General features: G+C 54.4%; 1 protein-coding gene across 2 annotated transcripts in view; it reads left to right on the plus strand.

Moving 5' to 3' along the window:
- The window catches only part of TLN2 (talin 2), a 116,287-nt gene that overhangs the window by 11,324 nt on the left and 83,387 nt on the right, over positions 1-21,576 (plus strand). The window contains exon 1 of one of the 2 annotated variants that reach the window (XM_044438950.1): positions 10,779-11,132. The exons of the other annotated variant lie outside the window; for it this stretch is intronic. The gene's annotated coding sequence lies outside the window, so the exon portion shown is untranslated. Of the gene's footprint in view, positions 1-10,778; positions 11,133-21,576 lie in introns of those variants that run through there. 2 annotated transcript variants of the gene reach the window in all.

The raw sequence follows: 21,576 nt of genomic DNA on the forward strand, positions 1-21,576 counted from the left end.
CCAAAGGGGTAGAACCAAAATACCCAAAATACTATTTATTTATTTAAAACTTTTGTGCCCCATCCACCAGTTCTGTCTCTTCCAATAAGGAATGAATAACATACCAAAACAAACACAGTATTCAGCAAGTCAAAGCCCAGTTTAAAAGCCTTTAAAGGGACTTTAAAAGCCCCAGTTAGAACCAACTAAGCATTCAAATAATGGGAAAATAAAAAGGCTTTCACCTAACTCTGAAAAGGAAAAAGCATTGGCGCCAGGCGAACCTCTCTGGGGAGCATGTTCCATAATTGGGGTGCCACCACAGAGAAGGCCCTCCTCTGGGTAGCCACCCTGCTAATCTCCTTCAGGGAGGGGTCCCAGAGAAGGGCCTCTGCCCCGGATCTCAAGGGGCAGAAGGGAACAGAGGGAAAAAGGTGCTCCTTCAGGTATCCCAGACCCGAGTCATTTGGGGCTTTGTAGGTCATCACCAGCACCTTAAACTGGGCCCGGACTTCAATTGGCAGCCAGTGTAAATGATAGAGGACTTGCATTATATGTGAGGACCTGCCAGTCCCTGTTGATATTGTGGCAGCTCTGTTCTGAACCACCTGAAGTATCCAAACTGTCTTCAAGGGCAGCCCCACGTAGAGCGCATTACAGTAATCCAGACAGGAAGTTCTAGCATATTTTAGGTTCACTCTCTTAGGAACTTAGCTTTCAGGGAGGCATGTCCGTTATTATAATGTCAAAAACCCCTGCCCAAAAGTGTGGAAACACCAGCAAGTCAGTGAGGCCCACTCTGGCTACCTCTGCCGCCGGCGAGCCAGCCCCTCTCTGCAGCAGCATCCACCCCGCCAGGCACTCAGTGCCCATGTGCCTCCGCTCGGCGCCTGCTTTGACCCTGGTTCTTGCAGGCCATGTTTGGCAACAAGCCACTCCTTGCCGGATCAGTGCTCCCTGTTCTTGGTAAAGCAGCAGGACGCGTGTTTGCCTTGCAGCTCCATCTGGGAGCAACGTCCCACTGCTTGGGGCAGCCGCGTCCACAGACAGAGGCCAGTTCCTGGCACCCCACAGCTGTGAGTAGGTTCCTCCAACCCCGCACCTTATTTTCACCCACTCGACCCTGAGCGGTCAGGCTGCCCCATCCAAATACAGGAGAGGTCCACAGTGCTGGATCTGGATCCAGAGAAATGAAGCAGGGGCCTTGGGTGCTTCGCCCACCTCGCTTTAAAATAAAACGAGGGGTGAGCCTCGAGTCGGGGGTCAGAATGCCAGACGGAGCAGCGCTCCGGCAGATGTGTGTCTCCTTGTTCCTTGGCTTAATATATGCATTTCATGCCCTCCTACACACTGAGATGTCTTCAGATTCCAAAGGCTTTTCTTTCTTGCGTGCTTTTTTGTGAAAACCTTTCTTTTCGAAAGCACACAGGAAGTGAAGTCATTCGTTCTGTTCAGAAATCGCAGCTCGCTGTTACGCGCTGCGGAGACGAAGGGCTGCTCTGCTGAGCTCTTTAACAGCCCAGCAGGTTTTGCCCCCCCCCCCCCGCCCGGCGCGCTCGCTCCAAATTCCCTGGCCAGATTTCAAAAGCGCTGCGCAGCGATTGCTGCCCTTGGTTGGAGGTCTGTCCTCATTTCCATGCGTCACCCCAACCTTGCGTCTTGTACGCTTCCACCGCAGGCAACGTGCTCCCTTTTTGTTTCTGAATGACCATCAGAGACAACAAGTCCCAGGAAAATATCCCTGGAAAAAAACCCCCTCCTGGTCGAGGAATGGAAGGGGGAGTAGACCCCACAAAACAGGAATTGGTCCGTAGCTGTGACAGAGAGCAGGCAGAGCAAAGCGGGGTGCAGAGGGTCCCCTTGGAAGCCACCCCCCCCCCCGCATTCTCCGCTTTTAGGGCAGACTTCCTCAAGGCAGATGCACCGGACTACAACTCTCATCATCCCCACTGAGCATGGGAGTGGCAATCCAACACGTCTGGTTGAGGAAGGCTGTTGCAGAGAGCAGTTCTGTTTGTCTTCTGAAGAGCAGTGGAAAAAACCTTTGAATGGCCTTGCATGAGTTTTATGCCTAATCAGCCGATCAGACCGAATTGAATCAGCGGGATTGTCCAGAGAAGAGATGGTTGTGTTTTGTGGCCACTTGCGATTTTGCAGAGGAGTCAGTTCTGAGCCTCTAACTCACCCTTCCCCACCCTGGCACCCTCCGCATGCTGGGAATTGTAGTCCAACACGTCTGGAAAGCACCAGGCTGAAGAAGCCTGCAGGGAAGCCATCCGCCAGCGCGTGGGTTTCGGGGGCCCGGTCCTCCTCCTCTTGTGTTGCTCTTCCCAGAATTTAAGGAGCTCATTTTCCCACACGTTTCCACCAGTCCTTTGGGTCTGTTTCCTGAAGGCCAGGTGGACCGCCAAGGACTGCAAAACATTCCTTTCCGTTTGCCCTCCCGAAGTCAAATGCAGGCAGGAATGACCCTTGGTGCAGTGTTACAAGTACCTGAATTTGCAATTCCACTCAAAGTTGTGTTTTTTAAAAGTGCTCTTTGAAACGTGCATTTTAAGTAAATGCGCATTTTTACGGCTTTGCCTAAGGGGGAAAATTCACACCTTCCCCCTTGGAAATCCATGCTTTTCTACTTTGAGCAAGAAAACCACTTGCCAAGAGGAGCTTCAAAGTGGTATTCAGAGGTGAGCTCCCAAATCAGTAAATCACGATGGTTTCTTGCATTCCTAAAGCCTGGTCTATCTGTAGGGCCCCTGGGAGCAGGATACCAGCCTGGCACTTTTCCAGCCGAGTGCCCACCCGCTCTGGAGGAATTTGCATGGGCACCGATGGACTGTTGCCAAGATTGGGATCCACTTCCTTTATTTTATTCCACGGCTATCCACCCTTCCTCCTTCGCATCCTCAGTGGCCGGCGATGCAAATAGCGCCAGATCTCAGGCCCAGAGCCTCCCACCCCTCCGTCTCCCAGAAAGCAGCAACAGCGGGGGCCACTGACGGAAAGTCCCCGTCTCCGCACTTGGGCCGGCGCGGCCATGCCAGTGGGACAGCCACGCTTACAGGGACTCGCTCGTTACTCCTGTTCCAAGTGCATATCAACCGGCAACATGGTGCGTCTTCCCAAACAGAGGTGCTTAGCCGTGTTCCTGCGTCCGCGTCCGCGTCATGGTGCAGGTGAGCTTAAAACACACGTGCCGTATTTCTTCCTTAGGGTTGGCAGAGTGGTTTTTGTCTTGCTTGCTGGTGGAGAGGGCAGAAAGGTGCCTGACAGCAGCAGTGATATGATGGGCACCCAAAAGGGAGCTTAGCTGGGGACTGAAGTCTGGGGTCTAAAACTCCCTTTTGCTGACAGTGGCGACCAAGGGCTTGGACGTAGTCGCCTGCCTGGGCACTGACCACACGAGACCGGCTCAGCTTTGGCACGTTGCCCCTTTGCCTGCCTTTGGGCTTCCTTCCTTCCTAAGGCCAGCCTCACAAACGGATGCATTCTACTCCGGTCGCAACTTCTAGCACTTCGTTTTAAATCCGTTCAGTTCCGGGGGCAGAGCAAGCGGATGCTCTGAGAAGCATCGGCCCACAAGGTGATGTTCCCCCATCCTTCATCGGCTGTGGCAGGCCGTTCGCTGGAGGAGCGTCTCAACTGTCCGTCGGTTCACCTTCTCTCTCCTAGCACGAATCACAGTTGCATCTTGGCTGCTGGGCACACGTGTGCGATAGGTCCAGGGAGGTCTGTTAATGTTGACCTTAATGGTGAACTGAACACGACGCAGCTTGCCTTTTATGGCAAAATTGTTCATCTGCGGAGCTGGGAAGTAATTCAAAGGGGGTGGGAACGCCAGGCTGTGCTCCATCTGCAGTTGTGGAGCTTAAATGTTCCATCCAGCACCTATCAGGGCAAAGAGCCCCTTGCTTCAGATCATGCGCCCCCTCGGACCGCAAGGTGCAATGGTAGAAATGCCGGTCTTTGCGGTGCTGACACTTGATATATGGAAGTCCACCATGTAGGGCTCTTGTGGACACAGCTTTTTTGGCAAAAAAAAAGTATTTTAACTGGTTGTCACTGGGGTGAGAGAGGGCTTTGGTTTGAATTTTGCTGGCCCAGCACCCGGTCTATTTCTGTGCAGGATTAAGGATCGCTCTGCTGAATGCTGGGACGTCAGAATGGGGCTTGGTGAGCATGTTCAGGAAGGTGTTCTCTGTTTCAAGTTCCAATTCTAGTGTGACCTGGTTTCGAGGGAAGGTGCATGGAGAGCTCTGAGTGGTATTTCTCTGAGTGCCGGGGGGCTGCGAGTAAGTGTCAGGGCCCGGCAGAAGGTCAAGCAGGCCCCTCGCTTCTCCAGGCAAGGCAAGGGAAGAGCACTGCCTGAAGGCCCGGCCAGCCACAAGGAGCTGGATTGATCGAGGCTCTCTCTGCACCCAAAGCAGCTTCGTACGTTCTGATATCCTATGAAACCTGATGTTTATGCCACACGCACGTCTTCCCTTGGAAGCGGAATTCTAGCTTGATCGCAGCAGCCATTGCTAGAGCAGTTCGCCATCCGTTGCCGCTTATTGTGGAAAGTTCCATGTGACGCTTCTATGACCTGTGCATTCAAGGTCCAGCACATTTTGCACCAGAAAGAAAATCCTTCTGCATAATGGGTTATTCTTATTGCCGGCGCAGTGAGCCTGCACCGTCTCCTAAACACACTGCTGTGGAGCCCCGTCCTTGGATCCCTTGCGGACGTGTCCACTCTCAGGTTCGGGGCACAACTACGGGGACAGCCCATGCCACGCCGGCAGTGGGTAAAAGGGGCCTGAAATTCAGCACAGTGAAACTCTGCGTGGCTGGGTAGGAAGACGGCTGTGTTGCGTGTTGCTGTGTTTTTCTGCAGCGGTTCTTTGCGGCCCGGGTTGCGTTGTGCCAGCTCTGTGGGGTTAGAATGGCTTTACTGCAGTTCTGGGCTTCCACTGATGCACGCCCGGCTCTCAGGCAGGCCCTCCTTGCTGCAGCGTTATGTCAAGGACTCAGGAGTGAGCTGAGCTGACAAACAAGCCAGGCATCTGGTTAATTTACTTTGCGCCCGTCCAGGCCACTGCCCAGAATACTCCCAGAGTAGTTTTTCACAGAAGACAAACAGCAGTTCCTCAGCAAGTGAGGACTGAAGCTTCTGTGATTTATTTCTGGTGTTGGCACGGCACTTTCTCTGTCGCTGATGGAGGAAAGGTGCCTCAACCCTGGCCCAGAAAAGCCCTGGAAGACTGCAGGGCATGGGCCGGGTGGAAAGGACACGGGGGTGGCATGCCCTCGCCAGTGGACGGAGCTGGTGGCAAGCAGGGGACTCCGAAGCCCAGGCACAAATTCACCACCGGTTAAAGAAGGGAGCTGTGGGCCAGGCTGCCAGGCCAGCAAGTGGAATGTCCTTGTAGCCGCAGGGCAGAGAAAAATGGCCACCAACCCCAGTCTCTGGGCAACTGCAGAGGGACAGGCTCCCAGTTCTGGGGCCACCACCAAGCCCAGAAGCCCCAGTCCTTCTGCTCCTTTGCTGGGTCTACCTCTTCCCCCGCTCTCTTTGAACAAGCCAAGGGGTGAGAGGAGCCCAAAGGAGCAGCCATTTCGGTTGCCTCTCTCCTTCCTCTTAAAAATGTGTGCATTAGAAAAATCTGCAGAGTTGCACCGGAAGAATGCACCCATTTCAGAGATGCACAGAACTGGTGCCTGCCTTCTGACAACTGCACAATGCACCGCATCGCATGCACAGACTTTCCTGCAAGCAAGCCAAGCTCACAGCTTGGCCCGGAGCTGTGCTGGGATGAGCTTCCAAACAGCATTTCGGAAACTCCAGATAGCTCCAGTGTTGCGGATTTGCAGAACCCCAGCAGCACCTGCGAAGACCACCCCCCCCCCCCCCGCGAGGTGGGGCTGGGATCAGCTTTCCCCATCCCTGTTAAAATCAGCAGAAGTGGTCCAGGTCTCTAGATCTTAAATGCAGCTGAGGAGCAGGAAGAGGATCCCTGGTGTGGGGCAGACATCCAGTTTGCAGCCGTGGACCCTTTCCCCGGTTCTGTTAAAAGTCATCGGAGGGACATTGCTTCTGTAGGTGTGGAGACCAAACTCACAGGCAGGGGGAGGAAAGAGGGAATCCTGGGGAGGCAGGGAAGAAAATGCACCGGCCGGTCTGAAAAAGTCACTGGACCTGTCTTGGAATTTGCAAGAAGTTGTGGAGGCCACCAGAACGGACGGCAGTGCGACCCTCGTCATCGCTTCGTGCTTGGTCGATTTCACAAGAAGCAGCTCTCGTTTTTGGAAGGCACACAATACACAAAGCCATCTTTGACCCTCGAGGATGCCTGATGTCTGTGGAATTATGGGTGTGGAGAAGAAAGAGCGCACTGTTGGGATTCCGGAAAGCTGCTCTCGGGCTGCGCTCAGACCCCATAAGAAGCTGCACCACCGTCCACAAGTCAGCCAGCTTGCAGGCAGAGCACAGCAGCCTCTGGGCATGGCACCTTGCCCAGCTGACACAGATCCTTGCTGGAGAAGTCCCACCCTGGTTCCATCTGGGAGCAAACAGATGATTTGGAGAGATCGTGTTTGCAGGAGGAGGGTGCGGCTTGCTTGCTTTCCTCGTGAGGATTGTGTCATGTCATTTGTGGCGTTTGCAGGCTCTTGCGGGCAGGTCGGATGATGGTTCCGGGACCCACGTGCTGCAGAGGGGTAGCGCTGATTTGGTTTATAAGAGATGTTATGATGGCAAAGTCCCTTTGATAGGCTGAACTGCCCTCAAGTCCCAGTGAAGGAGGACAGGAGAGCCAGAGAGTTTCCAACTGAGTTGTTTGGGGCTAGGAGATCCTATGCAGAAGAAGCAACCCCAAGAAGCCCAAGGGAAGGAGTCCGAAGAACGCAGAATAGTTTGGAGGGGAGGGGGGGAGTCTGGAGGGAGGGGTCATGGTTAGAAAGGAAATCTGGGGGACAGGACTGGCAGTGGGTGTCGAACACTGCAGAAGCAAGAGGTGTTTTCACCTGGAGGTCGGCCCACCTCCTCTTTCCCGTGGGTCTCCTCCTAATCAGAGGTTCTTTGCAAGCTCCATCATACAGCAGTCCAGTTGCAAGGAACGTGGGTTCTGCACAGGTCAGTAAAGTACCGGGCAGGGGCCGCTTCCCAAGGGCAGCATAGCGCTCCTCGTGCCAGCAGTGCCTTGGGTGACGAGGATGCTAAAACAGAGGATGGCGTGTGGTCTAGCCAGAGTCAAGCCTTGCAGAGTCGTGTTGGGTACCGTCTCCACTGCGGTGTATCAGGGACAGGTACTGGGGGATGGAGGTTAGATAGCGCTGGAGCATGTGCAGAGAGCAGGGGCCAGGCATGAGTCCACAGTGGGAATGGCTGTTTGTACAAGAGCCCGCTGCAGCCCTCTTCGGACTGCCTGTGTGGTGCAAACGCCCTAGCGAAGATGAGCAGAGAATGGCAGCTCCGCCCCAGAAAGTCCACTGACTCTCTCCGTGACTCTTGGCTGTTCACTTCCCATCGCAGGAACTTGTTTTCATGGGGTTGCCAGATTGCCTGAGACAAACAGGATTAAAAATTGATGGGCAGTGGATCGCAGGCAATATAAATTTTTACATCCCGGAGCAAGCCAGGCTGAGATCACTTTTTGGATGCCGAATCAGCTGATAGAAGTACGAGGGGTTCTGGTCCGGCCAGTTGCTGCGCAGATCGCTCCCCAGTGTGAAGGCACAGACTCTCCCTGTTTTGCCGTCCTGTTTATGACAAGCATCGCCCGTTGGCCCTTGTGGAACCGCCGCACCGTCCTTGTCACCCAGGTCCTCGACTCGCTCGTCTCCAGCTTGGTGATGTCCTCCTCTGGCTCCAGGCCACTCTGTCATCGCTCCAGTAAAGATCCTGAAGGGAGTGTGACATTCGGGGTTTGCTCCACCCTTCTGACTCCTGGCGCAGCCCTGCAGGCCGGGCCCGTTGCTAATTCTCCGGGGCGCTGGACTCGTGCGAACTTGCCCTGTGTGATGCAGCACAGCCGCCTGCGGAGAGCAGGGAGAGAGCAGCGCCAGCGCCAGGCACGGAGAGGGGACCGTCCCTGTCGTGCGTTCTCCGTGGCTGGCCTGCTTTTCCCCGGCCCAGGAGTGAACATGAGGTCATAATTGGCCTGCTGCACTCAGCCGCCAGACCGGCGGGGCCGTGCCGGGACTGAGCAAGGGCTGTGGGCCGTCCAAAGCCGAGTGGTGGGGGGTCGAGGGAAGAGGGAGCTGAGCGGGGGGTGCGAGGCAGGTGTGCCGGTCCTCCGTCTCTGCTCCATCCCCGGGGCCCTAGAGCTGAAGGCGCTGCAGCCTCGTCCTTCAGAACCCCACCCCGAGGCCAGCTTTAGGCCAGGCATCAGGGCCACTGGGAAAGGTGCCTGCCCATGAGCTGAGACTTAGTCACTGGTTTATCCCTTTATTTTAGCGTGTTTCTATGGCATCCGATAGCCAAAGCTCTCTGGGCTGGCCATAGCAATGCAGACGATGGACTGCAACATAACGAGATGCAATAGAGCCCTTTAAAAGGTTAACTCTGCCATATAGAACCTTAATAAAAACCAGCATCTGTGCAAAGGTTTAAAAATACAGTCTCGGGCTTGACGACAGCAGAAATGGACTGTGCTCTTTGTCCCCGGGAAGGGGCCAAACAGATGCAGAGGAATCTTGCCGTGAGGGTTGGAGCTGGTTCCCTCTGAGGGCCGAGAGCTCATGGCCCATCTCGGAGACGCTGGGCGCTGGCAGCTTCCCTGCAGTCCTTCGCCAGAGGGACTCGTGTCCTCCCCCGAAAGGGATTCCTCTGGAAGAGGCAGGACAGACGGCACTTCGTGGAAGGTCATTTGCAAGGATCAGCTTATGGCAGCGAGATGGAATCTCTGCACAGAGCAGAGATGGGGAGTGACTGTAATGCCTGTTATCCCCCACCAACGGGCCATGCTGGCTGGGGCTGATGGGCATTGCAGTCCAGCCACACATTCCCAGAGTAAGCCTCTCTGTCCAGAGGCTGGTTACAAAAGTCAAGGCAAACGGAAGAACTCTTTCCGTCCCGGGCTTGAAGAACAGGAGGAATCCGGCTGGGCACACAGTGTGGGATTAGATGGCTGTCCGGATCGGCGGCGGCGGCTTTGCTTTTGGTGGCACAAGCATCGCCAATTCAGCCATTCCCTGACGGAGGCCACACACGCTACAGCCAACCTGTGGCTCCAGTGAGGCCGGAATTTTTGCCGTAAATTGGTGCTGCAGCCTCCATAGAAAAGAAGATGCCCGAGGCCTTTCCCGTGAGAAGTCGCATCGTCAGCATGGTGTAATCCTGGTGTCACCACGTCAGATAGGAAGCGTGGGAACATATTTCTCACACTTACAGATTTGCAGATGACTTGCTATTTGGGTGGGATAGCTAATTTCTTAGAAGGCGGAAACAAAATTCAGACAAGTCTAATAGAAGGCTGAGCAGAAAATAAGAGTGAACTTTAACAAAGTTAAATGAGGAAATCCGGCAATTTAAATCAGGAAAGAGAACTCACATGCGCAGAAGCAAGAGGGGTGGTACAGAACTGGGCCATCGTGCACACAGGAAGAGTCTTGGAGTTGTGGGCCACCCCAAGCCAAATATGGCCCGCAAGGTGATATGGCTGCAAAAAGGGACATGAATTTAAATAGCTAAACTATTATCTATTTTAATATTGCTGAACGGGGCTCCCCTGTAGCCCCACTGCTCTATTGGCAAGAGTCAGTTCCTGTGGAACGAGGGCACTGGGTGTTCTCTGGTGCTGGACTGATGCCTTCGGTGCTAGACAGAAACCTGTTTATTCCTGGCTGTCTCCGTGCGAGCTTATTTCCAGCTGGAGGCGAGTTATTCTGGGGATTCCCTGTGCCTGGAGTCAGGCATGGTGGGAACCGCTTTGGCGGGCCCTGCATCCTTCCTGCTCTCTTCGACTTCAGCACCGAATGCTCAAGTAATGCCGTTTTGTGATGGGAAGCCGGGGCTTGGCCCACGTGTAGTGGTGCTCACAAGAGGGTCAGGCCTTGTTGTTCCCGTTTTCCCTCTCAGTGCGGAGCCATCCTCCTCTCTGATTCACGCTGGGGCCAAAACACCAGGCCTTGTTGTGGTGCAAGCGAAGAATCCAGGGCACGGCTTGTCCGAGGCTCCCCTCGGGTGTCCAAGCCAGCCGCAGGACCTCCTGGCCCATCGTCCCTGCTCACCCTGCCCGGTCCGCTGCAGCTGCTCCTGCCACAGAAGGTGGAGGGTTGCAAAATGGCACAGTGGATCCCATACCCGGCCAGCGGTTTCCTTTTCCGTCCCCTGCCTCGGCGACAGAGCCTTCGGAGAGTTGGTTGTATCCCTCGCTCAGAGCAGTGACTGGCCCCAAGGGAGGCCACCAGGGAAATCCACCAAGACATGGATGTGGACGCCCCACCTTGGCCACGCGCTCCAGCCAGCGGCGGGCCTGGCCCTGGCAAAGCGCCGAGACGTGTGGCTGCAGTCGAGCCAAAGGCTCCGGCTGATTGGGAAGGGCCGGCCAAGCTCTCCCAAGAAGCAGGCCGGCCTCGGGCAGGGGCCGTGTCCCCTCGCGGGCAGCAGCGTGGCTCCGTGGATACTCCCAATGCCCTCGCATGCTCGTGGCCTGTTGCAGGTGGACGGGCCCTCGGAGGAAAGGTGTCAGTGGAGCGCCACTGCATGCTTCCCCCGAGGCTGCTTGTTCAGCCTGAGAGGTGTAGCTCACGCCCGGGTTGTCGGGCAGACAGAAATAGCTCTGCAACCCGAGAACCGCCTGCCTGTTTGTTCTAATACCTCAGCGAAGCCAACTTTGGCAGCCGCGGGTCTGAAATTTCCAGCCCTGGGAATGAGGTGCACTGCACAGGCTGAAAGGGCCGCCTGCGGGATTTTATTGTAGAAAATATTTGCGTGAGTATTATTGGCAGACAGTCCTGTCAGATTGAAGATCCCAAGCTACTGAAGACCTGGGCTTATACAGAAAAGACGCACGGAGGAAACCGTCAGCTGTTGGCAAAAGCCGGTCCAAGACAACCGATCGGATAAATGGCTAAAAAGTCTTCCGGGGCGTATTCCATAATCCTAGGATGGTGTTGAGTCGTTTTGCTCCTTTTGGAGGGAATTCCTGACATTCTCGTGGGCTCTTGTTGAGGTATGTGCTAATGGAAGATTTACTTGAAAATTCCTCCACGGAAGTGTGATCTTGTGTGACCAGTGCTTGGCGAGTTGCATGTTAATCAGGCAATTAAGTCCGTTAGTGTGTGTGTGTGTGCAAGAAATGTCACACCAGAGTTGAATGGCCCATTCAGTGCAAGGGAGGTACTCATCCAATTTGCATTTCATGGGCCTGCAAAGACATTGATCCATAACCTTCCTGTTCTTTCACTCTAAAGGAACTGGTTCTTCCTGCAGTTTGGGAAATGACACTTGGAGAATGTGGTTATTTATGTCCTACTCTCTCTCCACCCTCATCTATTCCCGAATTCTTGTCAGGCTCTCGCATTTTCACTCGGGATGCATTCCATGTTTTTGCTGCTCGTGCAAACCTAAAAATCCGGAGACTGCTGCTTGTGCAGCTGTGAAAGGGAACTCTTGGGTGGGGGCCAAGGCTGGGGCGGGAATTCCTTGAAGGGTTACTCATCAGTGGAAACTTGGAGCCCAAGGGAGCTTTGGGGAGCCAAGGTGAGGCCATGGAGAATTCCGGGGTGGGGGGGATTCATGGTGGCAGACACATTGTATCCAGTGGGACCCTCTCCATTGGGAGACCCCACTGCGAATGCCCCTGCTAAGTGCATGGGAGCTGTCCGGGGGCTTGGTGTGGGTTTCTCCACCATGGAGCGAAAGTACATTGTGGCCCAGTTACATCCTGGAATGCAGGATCACCTGCTCTCCAGACAGAATCGGGATAAGTCCACAGGATTTTGACCTGACGGGGGGCAAAGTGAGCTTTTTGGCACTCCCCCCACACATGTTCTTGGGTGCTCGCCCTCAGATGGCAGAGCAGACCGGCTTGTGTGGCCCTGATGTGGCGCCTCGTTCTTTGATTCCAATGTGCCAAGAATACCCCTATCACAAGGTCGGCCTTTTGAGATAACGGGGACACGCGCCCCCCGGAGAATGCGTCCTGCTCAGGGGCTATTTTGGAAACGCTTTGCAAGTGAGAGGCGTGCCAATGCCTTGGCCTCAGTTCTCCCCCGAGAGGAAGAGCAGCTTCTGGGCCGGATCGCTTCTTACTCCAGGTGTATTGTGGGGATGGGGCACAGTGCAGTCTTGCACTTTCGTTCATGCCCTTCCGCAACACAAAGAGCTAGATGGAGGCAGGTTTTCTTTGGTGGCCAACCGACAGGGTCGTGTCCCCACAGCCCCTCTCTGGGGAGAAGACCCTGGGCTGCAGGTGCAGACGGTTCCTGTCGTGGGGCTGCAAAGCGCAGAGCCAAGCTATCCCTCCCCAGTCTGGTCAGGGTCCTGACCAGGTGTCCTATTCAGTGCTCCAGAGGACTGAATGAATTCGGTGTGCGTACCTGGAGGACTGAATCAGCAGGACCCAGGAGAGGCCGGTCCTTCCTTCGGGGCTGCTGCTGCACCCCAGGTGTCGGGTTTGCCATCTTCATATGGAGAGCGGAAGAAGGCCATTTTGAGCACAGCTGAAGCCGGATATTCCCGGTGAGTCGAAGTGGAATTTGTTTGGAACCAAGTCAGGCCGCTCCGTCTGATCATGGGGGACGGTTTGGTTTTGTTTCCAAGTGCCAACTTAAATTTAATATGAACAGACTGCAGATCACAATCTGGAGTTAGTTACTTAGTAAGCTTGTTGTTGTTTTGCATTCTCCCAATCCTTTATTATTTGGAGAAGTTTTGTGGCAGCTTACAAGCGGCGGTAAACAAACATTGACATTTATGCTTTTTAGATGTGCATTCAGAAGCATCCAAAAATGAGCCCCACAGAAGAAGTGGTAGCTCTGAAATGATCCATTCAAGCCCAGCCATGACCCTTGGACCTTAGCCAGGAATAGGTCCAGGAGCTCACAGAGGCCTCCCAAAGCAGTGGGACCTGAGGAACCTGCTGCCAGATTAGAACAGCCGGGGTTCTCCAGCCTCTTCAGCCCTGGCCGCCCGGGTGTGAGGAGACCCTCTGGGCAGGGAGGGCCCCTCTGGCTGCCGTGACCAACAGCCGCTCCACGAATCGGGCCAGTTCCCCTTTGGGGACGCCCACAGGCACGGTCAGTGCCCCAGCGAGAGCATGAGGTTGTCTCATCAGCAACAGCCAGATCGCTCGCTTTAACCCAATGAAAAGGCTGGGTCCCGAATGTTGACTGCCTTCCACGAGAGCTGCAAGAGGACAAGAGAGCCAGCGTGGTGTCGTGGCTACTGGGTTCTGGCCCTCTCAGCCACGGAGCCAGCAGGGTGACTTTGGACCAGCACAGACTCTCGGCTTGTAAGCCTGGTCCCTTCACGGCAGACGTGGCAAGGGGGCCCTGGAGAGAGATCCCCACGAAGGGACAGGCGGTTGGACATTTTCCGCTGCTTGCAAGACACGAGAGCACCGAAGAGCAATACTGGGCTTCAGGGGCTGCGCTGAGTTGCGCTTTGCTTGTGTATACAGGCAGCCCTTCAGCCTGCTTGCTGCTCGGGTGAGTCGCCCCGGCCAGAAGCTTGTTCTTAAGGCAGGCCAGGAGCTTCGTCATTCCAGTGCCTCAAAATGCAAAGCCATGAGAGCACATCTTAAAATGGTCTGGACTTGAGATCAAATCCAGCCGCCAGGATTTCCAGGGTGGCTCCTTCCACCAGCTGGTTTTCTTGCTTGGACCTGGTCTCACCTGCCCCATTTAAACTGACCCACGGAAAGGTCAGTTGCTGGCAGAAGAGCTTTAAGCGACACCCGCGGGGTATTTTTGCCCTGCTCACCGCCGGCCCCAAAGGCTTTTCCGAAATGAAGTCCGGTCCTTCCTGCCTGAAGCAAAATTGAATTTCTCCACCTCCTCACTCTCTTCCCTGAGGCCTCCCATCTGAAACAGACTGTCCTGCCTTGCAGGGTTGTTTGAAAGGATTACCGAACCATGGGCAAGCCAGCGGTGTGGTGTAACAGTGAGAGTTGGACTGGGACCGGGGAGATTTGGGTTCTGGTCCCTGGTCGACCATGAAGCCCACTTGCGGTTTTGGGCCAGGCACTGACTCTCAGTCTGGCCTCCCTCACAGGGTTCTTCTAGGATAGAATGGAGAGGAGGATTGGGACTAGGAATAAGCATCACACAAGCCGCCTTGGCTTCCTCACAAGAGGAAAAAGGTAGGATATAAAAATAACATATAAGAGGCAAATTAGCATATGCACACTCCGTGTCTAAAGTTCAGGGCACCTGGCATTATTCATAATATGATAATTCTATGAAGAGGCCTACAAGGTGTTGGCACAGAATATATTTATTTGTTCAGGAACAATCTTTCCTGCCTTTGCACCAAACACCGGCCAAGGTTTCCTTCAGGAGAGGAAAGCAAACGGAGAACGCGGTCCGTTGTGACAGGGGAAGCAGCAGCGTCTGTGTCAGGATTTCAGCGCTGCATCTGGGATGGAAACCCGCAGCCCCGTCCGCAGTCCCCCCCCCCCTTCCCGCGGAATGCAAGCCAGTTGCCATCCGGGCGTTGGGTGAAATCAGCAGTGATGAGCGCGTCTTCCACTTGCTAAATCCTGGCTGGGCAGGCAGCAGCGGAGCCCCTGGGAGCCGGCCTGTCATCTCCTCGTGTGTGAAGGCGGCCCGCGAAGGCGGTGACTCATCCGGCCACCCACACGCTTGGCCGTGCATGGCAGGGGGGCCCCCCGGCTCCTCCAGGCCTCCCCCTGGGTCGCTCTCCAGAAGGAGAGAGCTTCACCTCCTCTCTGGATGCAGTCGCTTTTTTCCTGGCAAATGAGCAGGAGCCTGTTTGGAGCAAGCGGCTTCGTGTCTGGACCCTTCAAAATGCGCAGGAATCGAGGCTGAGAGCCGGAACGGGGGCTCCTGGGGGTGGGCGCCGTCTGCGGTTGCCCGCCGTGCGGAGCAGGAGCCCCCACTTGCCTCCTCGGTTGCTCCGGGCAACGGCTTCCAAAGCTGAAGAGAGAGTCCATTTCCCCACCCTTTACTCTCAAGGAGGCCGGCTTGCTGAATCCATGGCTTGCAGCACAGCAGGCTGTTTCTGAGAGTTCCCCGGGCAAAGGAGAGGTGACTGAAGGCAGGTTGGGGGCAAAACTGTGTACCTTTGGGCCAGGCCAACTGTCCGTTCGTCGTTCCTCCGCAGCCCCGCCTGCCCAAAGGGGGCCTTTCGTGGTGTGGGCACGCTGCCCGACACCTCCCCTCGATTGGTGGATCCCCCTACTTTCTTCGTCATGGCTGGTTTTTGGGGGCAGTGGTGGGTGTGGGAAAGTGTGACTTCAGGGGAGCTGGCAGGTGTGCTAGGTGTCCGCACCAGGCTTTGCCTCCCCCGGGTCTTCGGAGCAACCTGCTTGTCCTTTGCCACGGGTCAGCCATTTTGTGGCAGTGCTTACAACCCGGTTGGGTGCATGGGCCGCAAACAGGCGCTGATCCCCAGCAGGGGGCTTCACCAGGCCTGCCTGGATTTGCTGGGTGGGCCGAGGGATCAGCCCCAGGACTGGGTGGGCTGGTGCTGGCCCTCCGGACCAGAACCGGATCCCAGTGGCCGTTATTCCAGAGAGAAGGCGTCTCTCGGAGCCCCATAGGTGTCTGCATGAAGGCAATTCTTTGGGAGCTGTCGAGCAGAAGGCGCTCTTTGTGTATCCGTCCATAGGGGATGTGCTTCTCTGAGGTCAGAGGAGGCTATTTCGGCTGCTCCTGGCAGTCTGCATCCTGCCACAATTTAATCTGGTTTCAAGAGAGCCGTCGGCCTCTGCGTGGCGACTTCCTCCGAAGAGCCCCGCTCGCTTTGCGCCGCGAAGGGGCTCTCGAAGCCCTTGAACCCTTTTGACAGGGAGTTAAGGACCGTGCTTGGCAAAGCGTTTGCGAAGGAGCAATTGTGGAATGAGCTGGGGAGATGTGGCGTCGCGGCTGTCCTGCTCCGGCGTGTGGAGGGAGAGCCGCGGCAATTTCGGTCTGCAGGGTCTACGGCCACTCCCTGGGCAGGTCAAAACTATGCAGTGGAGTGACTCCTTTTCGTCTTCCGGCATTTTGAATCTGAGTTTCCAACCTGGGGCCGGCGGAAGGACACCTGGCCGCTCCGGGGAGCCGCACCAGCGGTCAGGAGTCTGCAGAGCTCTTGCGGTCCCTCCCAAATCCAGACATTTCAAGTGATGGATCTTTGGCATTTGAAGTTGAATGCTTGCTTGAAAAACCTCAAGGGTTTTTTTTTTTTTCCTTTTTCTCCAAGAATATTTGATGTTAAGCCTCAGGTTGTCCAAGTGTCCCCTTTTTTAAAGGATGGTCCTCTTTTTTGAAGTGCTGATCAGGGCAAGTCCCATTTAAAGATAAGGAGCCGTTTCATTTGTCCCAGTTCTCTATATGGGAGGTTTACAAAAATTAAACCTTTAATATTACTTTATCAAAACTGTCTGCATATAAACCTAGAGCACCGGAGGAAGCACATGCGCACTTGGAAACATTTTAAAATGGTCTGCAATGAGGACAATCCCGAACTTGAGTGGTTGCCCATCACAAGGGGTGGCTGGACCCATGTCTTCAGGAAGATGGCAGGGCTGACGAACAACGGGGTGCAGTCAGCTTATCCCACTGGGCCCCAAGCATGGGGTGCTCTCAATGATCCCGCATGGATCAGGCCTCCTCATGGGGGGCTACATTTCATCCCCTCCCACTTGCAAAGGTCCACCCACCTTTACCTGTGGCTCATTCTCCTCTGCACCTTTTGCCTCGTCTGCCATAATGTGGGCTTCCCTGGGCAAGATGGCGCCCCCATGGGTCGGTTCCGGTGGAGGAAGTGAGCTTTGGTCCAGGTTATCCTGGCACCTGGCCCACTCCGAATCCATGGGGTTAGCAGCAATGGGCAGAGACAGCTGCATGGTCTCTGCTCGTGTAAACTTCACTGCCAGGTTATGCTCCTATGATGAGATGTCTTGCTCGCCAGCATGGCTTGGAGAATGAAGCTTATTTTTTAAAAGACCGGCCTCTGGGCTGTCCTGGAACACAGCCCAGTGGAAGAGATGCAGGATTCGGCATGGCCAAGCAGCCTTCCGTGGACTGTCCACGTGGGTCAAACTCGGGTCCTCCGTCGTCCGTGGGTTGGGTGCATGCAGCCAGTCTGCCAAGCTTTATGCCCCACGTTTAAAGATGCTGATATGGTCAGAGTGGGAGATCCACAGCAAAAGTGCTTTCCCTGGTGGCGATTTCTTTCCTTCCTGGACAGACTCGGAAACTGAAGTGCCTTCGGTCTGTGCAGCCTCTTTCGAAGTCCTTCTTAGCTGACCCGGCAAGCGATGCATGGATTATGTGTACGCCTTGTCCTTTTCTTGCAAGGAGCCGCAGGTGGCTTACAGAAGCCGCCTCCTCACCACAGCCGTGTAAGGCAGGCCAGGCGGAGCAGCTGGCCTGAAGTCACCCAGTGACCACCATGAACCTTAGAACCTGGATCTGCTGAGTGCCGGTGGATCAGCGTGATTGCCGCAGCAATGGCCACGCTTGCCCGGGAGCACCTCTGTGCTGCTGTTGGGGCCCTTCCATGCCAGCCTGCAGGGACCCCCGAGTTGCGCATCCACAGGCGGTCTCCAGCTTACAGCAGCCCTGTGAATGGAGGCCCTCCAGATGCTCAGCTCTTCCAAGCCCACAGCTGTGGCTTCGCTAACGGAGTCCCTCCATCTCACATTCGGTCTTCCTTTCCTCCTTTGCCTTCGACTTTCGCTGGCACATTTATTTATTTATTTATTTATTTATTTAAACATTTTTATGCCGCCCCATTCGCCGAAGCCTCGGGGCGGCTTACACCACTAAGTTAAAATTATAATATAAATTAAAAATATAAATATTAAATTAAAAATACAACAATACAGTATAAAATAAGCCGCCCTGGCCAGATAAAATCCAGTAATATTAACAGTTAAAATGCCGCTTGAATAAAAAGGTCTTCGCCTGGCGCCGAAAAACAAATAACGACGGCGCCAGACGGACCTCTCTGGGGAGCGCATTGCATAGATTGGGCGCCACCGCAGAGAAAGCCCTCCTCCGAGTACCCACCCTCCTAATTTCTTTCACGGAGGGTTCCCGGAGAAGGGCCTCCCCCGCCGATCTCAAGGGGCGGCTGGGCATATATGGATCCCCTCATGACATGTGCAGCCTAATCATATGTTGTCTGAATTATATTTTGATTCTCCTATGAGCTACTGAGCTCCCCTTTAGGCCGTCCCCCCCCCCCCCCCCCCTATCAGTTATACTTCCCTAGCCTTGCACAACACCAGCCAAAATCCGCTCCAGAGCTTTCCTTTGTCTCTTTCCAAGTGAACTCAGTTGCTGTTTAAGATCTGAGCTATCGGAAAGTTGTGCTCGTCTTTTGGATGCCTTAATTTTTCTTTACGTCAAAGTAAAAAGCAAACACTCCTTGGGGGGACTTGGCAGTATTTTTCAGGCTGCGTGTGAGGCGGCAAAGCCTGGGTATTCCAGGTCGTCCCCCGTGACCTTTCGGGGTGCCCGTTCCTTGGCGTGAGCTGCGCTGTCGGCCCAGTTTCTGTCCTTTCGTATGGATCCCTGCAGCCCCGGCGCTGGTGGCCATCGCTGCCACACATGAGCTAAACAGAATGCAGTTTTCGAGTTCAGGTTTATGGCAAGGGCTGCAAGAGAGGCTTTTGGAAAGGAGGACTTTTATCGGCGAGAATTCTCAATGAGCTCATCTCGATCAATTCCGAGTGCTGAGAGCGGGTTGCCTGCTTCCTGGAAAAGCCAGACTCTCGCGGGATCGCTCCGCTCCAGCACGGGTTTGCAGCCCCCCCGCCCCCCCCTTTTGTGCTCCTGAGCAAGCAGTGCTGTCATTTTATGAGTTCTGCGCTACACGGTGCGGGTTATCCGTTCGCCTCTCCAGGGCAGCCTCCTCTGATCCGGTGCTTTCCAGATAATTTGGACCAGAACTAGCATCTGCCAGGTTTACCTTATTTTAGTGATGCTTTCTCTTTATTCAAAACAGAGCAACCTAATTCAGTGCCTGGCATCTGAAGGCATGTGGCCACGCAGGGGAGTGAATCCCAGACCCACTTGGGGTCTCTGTCTAGCCCCCTGGCATTCCTCAGAGGGCCAAGTGCCCTTCCCTATTTCCAGCAGCTTCCCAGCTTTTGCCCCTTCCCTCCCATTCCAAAAATCAGAAATACCTTTCCCGAAGGGTCCACTACTGCAGTGGAAGAGCTTTCAGCTAGAACAGGATGGTCCTTCTGGCCCTGTCTTGTTTGCGTTGGACTGTGCTAAGTTCAGCAGGTGAGTTTTGCCGTCAGGTGGATGGAGGCTCAACACCCCTTCCCAAATATCCGAGCCATCCTCAGTTTCGTCAGCCCTGTGGCCTACCTGTGGCAGCAAAAGGCTTTTCGAGACCCACATCTTAAATCAGCCCTGAAATATTTGCAGGGAGGTAGCTTCGCGGATACATCCAATCTTAGAGCAAGCTGTGCCCCAGCAAGCTGTGTTCTTAGATCAGCCATCCCAAATCTGGGGTGCAGAGGAGCTCCCGGCCTGCTGAGGGACAGTCCAGAAAGTAGGAGGTGGTTCTGTGCCTCGTGGGCTCTCACCGTGCCCCGGGGACCCTGCGTCCTGCAAGTTGCCTCTCCATGCACCAGTGGAATACACCTGTGTGGTGCTTCCATGGTTTCCGCTGGGGTGGGCACAGATGTACATGGGCACGAATCCTCCTCCTCACTTATGTGTAGTTTCAACGTACGTGTTGCCCTCAGCCGCACATCCGTGGCGTGTGACCTTCCGCCCTTCGGAGATGGCAGCCCATCAGCTGGAACCCTCGGGGGGGCGGTCCTCCCACTTGGGCTCTGCTCTGGCCCCTGCCATGGAAGGGCTCCCAGCGGGATGCACATCGGGCCTTTCAGGAGTTATGGGTTTGGTGCTGCAGCCAGCACAGGGCTCCAGCAAAGCATTCCAAGCTTATTGTGAAAGCCTGTGTGTGCATTACGTCATGCCTGCTTTCCGAATCTTGGCATGTCCTTTTCTCTACGTGATTTTTTTAGTGCCGTCCCTCAGCCGACTGTTCAGATGACGGAAGAACCCTGGAGACTCCTGTGTGAAAAGGCCATGATCCGTGGCCCCTTAAAACAGCCAGTTCCTTTCTCCTTGTTGTGTTGAATAGTTGGGCAAATCAGCTTGAAATCGTGCTGCCCCCAGATTTAACTCCCTGCGAAGCTTGGCAAGCCCTTTCTCCAGCTTCCAACTGCGCCTCCCGCTAATGGGTTGAGTTGATTCAAAGCTGGTCCTGTCCTTGGAGATGTCCTGTGCCCACCATCTCCGTTTCTCCTGCTTTGGGACATTCCTACCAGTGGGCTCTGGTGGGTTATAACAGCGCCTTCTATTGGATGCCTTCCCAGCATACCCACTGCATAACTTGGGGCTGAGGGTGCTTAGGAGTTGCTTCTCAGTGGACACTTGGCTTTCCTTCCATCCTTCCTTCCCTTCCCTGTCTTTAGAACCCAAACGGATGTGGAATTCCGCACCTTGAGAAGAGTGCCAAACGAAACTTTGTTCTGTGCAGTGATCTTGTTGGATCTATCCTAGCTTTTTATAGCATAAATTCGGAGGACTAAAGATTTCCCATTTGTGTTGTCCTTTGGTGTATTGGAGGTGGGGAGGGACTCCCCAGAAACTGCCCTAGTGAGTCCTATCAGGATCACTCAGAGGGTAGGGATGAGTAGCAGTTACTCGTTATCTTGGCTGCCTTGAAGTTTACATACTTTATTCAGTGTGCAGGAACTTGCAGTGTGGGATCTTACAAAAATTTGGAAGGGAAGATTCATATAAGAGACATCTTGCACCATAGCGTGTTTAGATTGCCCGGTGGTCTCCGTTCTTCATGGACTGCCTAGTAAAGCTTGAGTAGACGGAAGCTGAATACGGGCCACTCCAGACCGATGGCAGCACACAAAAGACCTGGCGTTATCTTCTCCGTACTTGCTGAAACTTTATGCAAACTCCATTTAGGTATTCTGGCTAGGGATGCGCCGAGTTTTGTGGTGCTGGGTGCATGAACATCGGGGCAGCTGGCGTGTGGTCTAGAGAAGCTGGCTCTGGAAACTAGAGAAGGAAAGGTAAAGAGAAGAGCGACCAAATGAGCGGTGGGGTAACCCAGTGGAACACCGAGAGAGATACGCTGGAATAAACATGCGCAGGCTTGTATGTCTTGCATGTTTTGCACAGATGCGCATCTGTTTTCACTTGTGTGAACACCAAAACTGATGCACAGCAGCCTTTGGGAACAGTTGGTCTTTCGACTGGTTATGGCTTCTGATTTTTCACAGATGCTTTCATTATAAGCATGTAGTAGCCTCCTGTAAAGATGTAACTTGCATTTCACCTTCTGTATCCCCTTAAACGGTGCTAAAGCAGGTGCCCAGCTTTTGCACGGATCACATGAAACTGGTTAGAAACAGCAACAATTCTAGAAAATTCTTCAGTCTTGTGTGGAATGGG

The sequence above is a fragment of the Varanus komodoensis genome, unplaced genomic scaffold, assembly GCF_004798865.1.
Source record: "Varanus komodoensis strain SLA01 unplaced genomic scaffold, ASM479886v1 scaffold33, whole genome shotgun sequence".
NCBI lineage: Eukaryota > Metazoa > Chordata > Lepidosauria > Squamata > Varanidae > Varanus > Varanus komodoensis.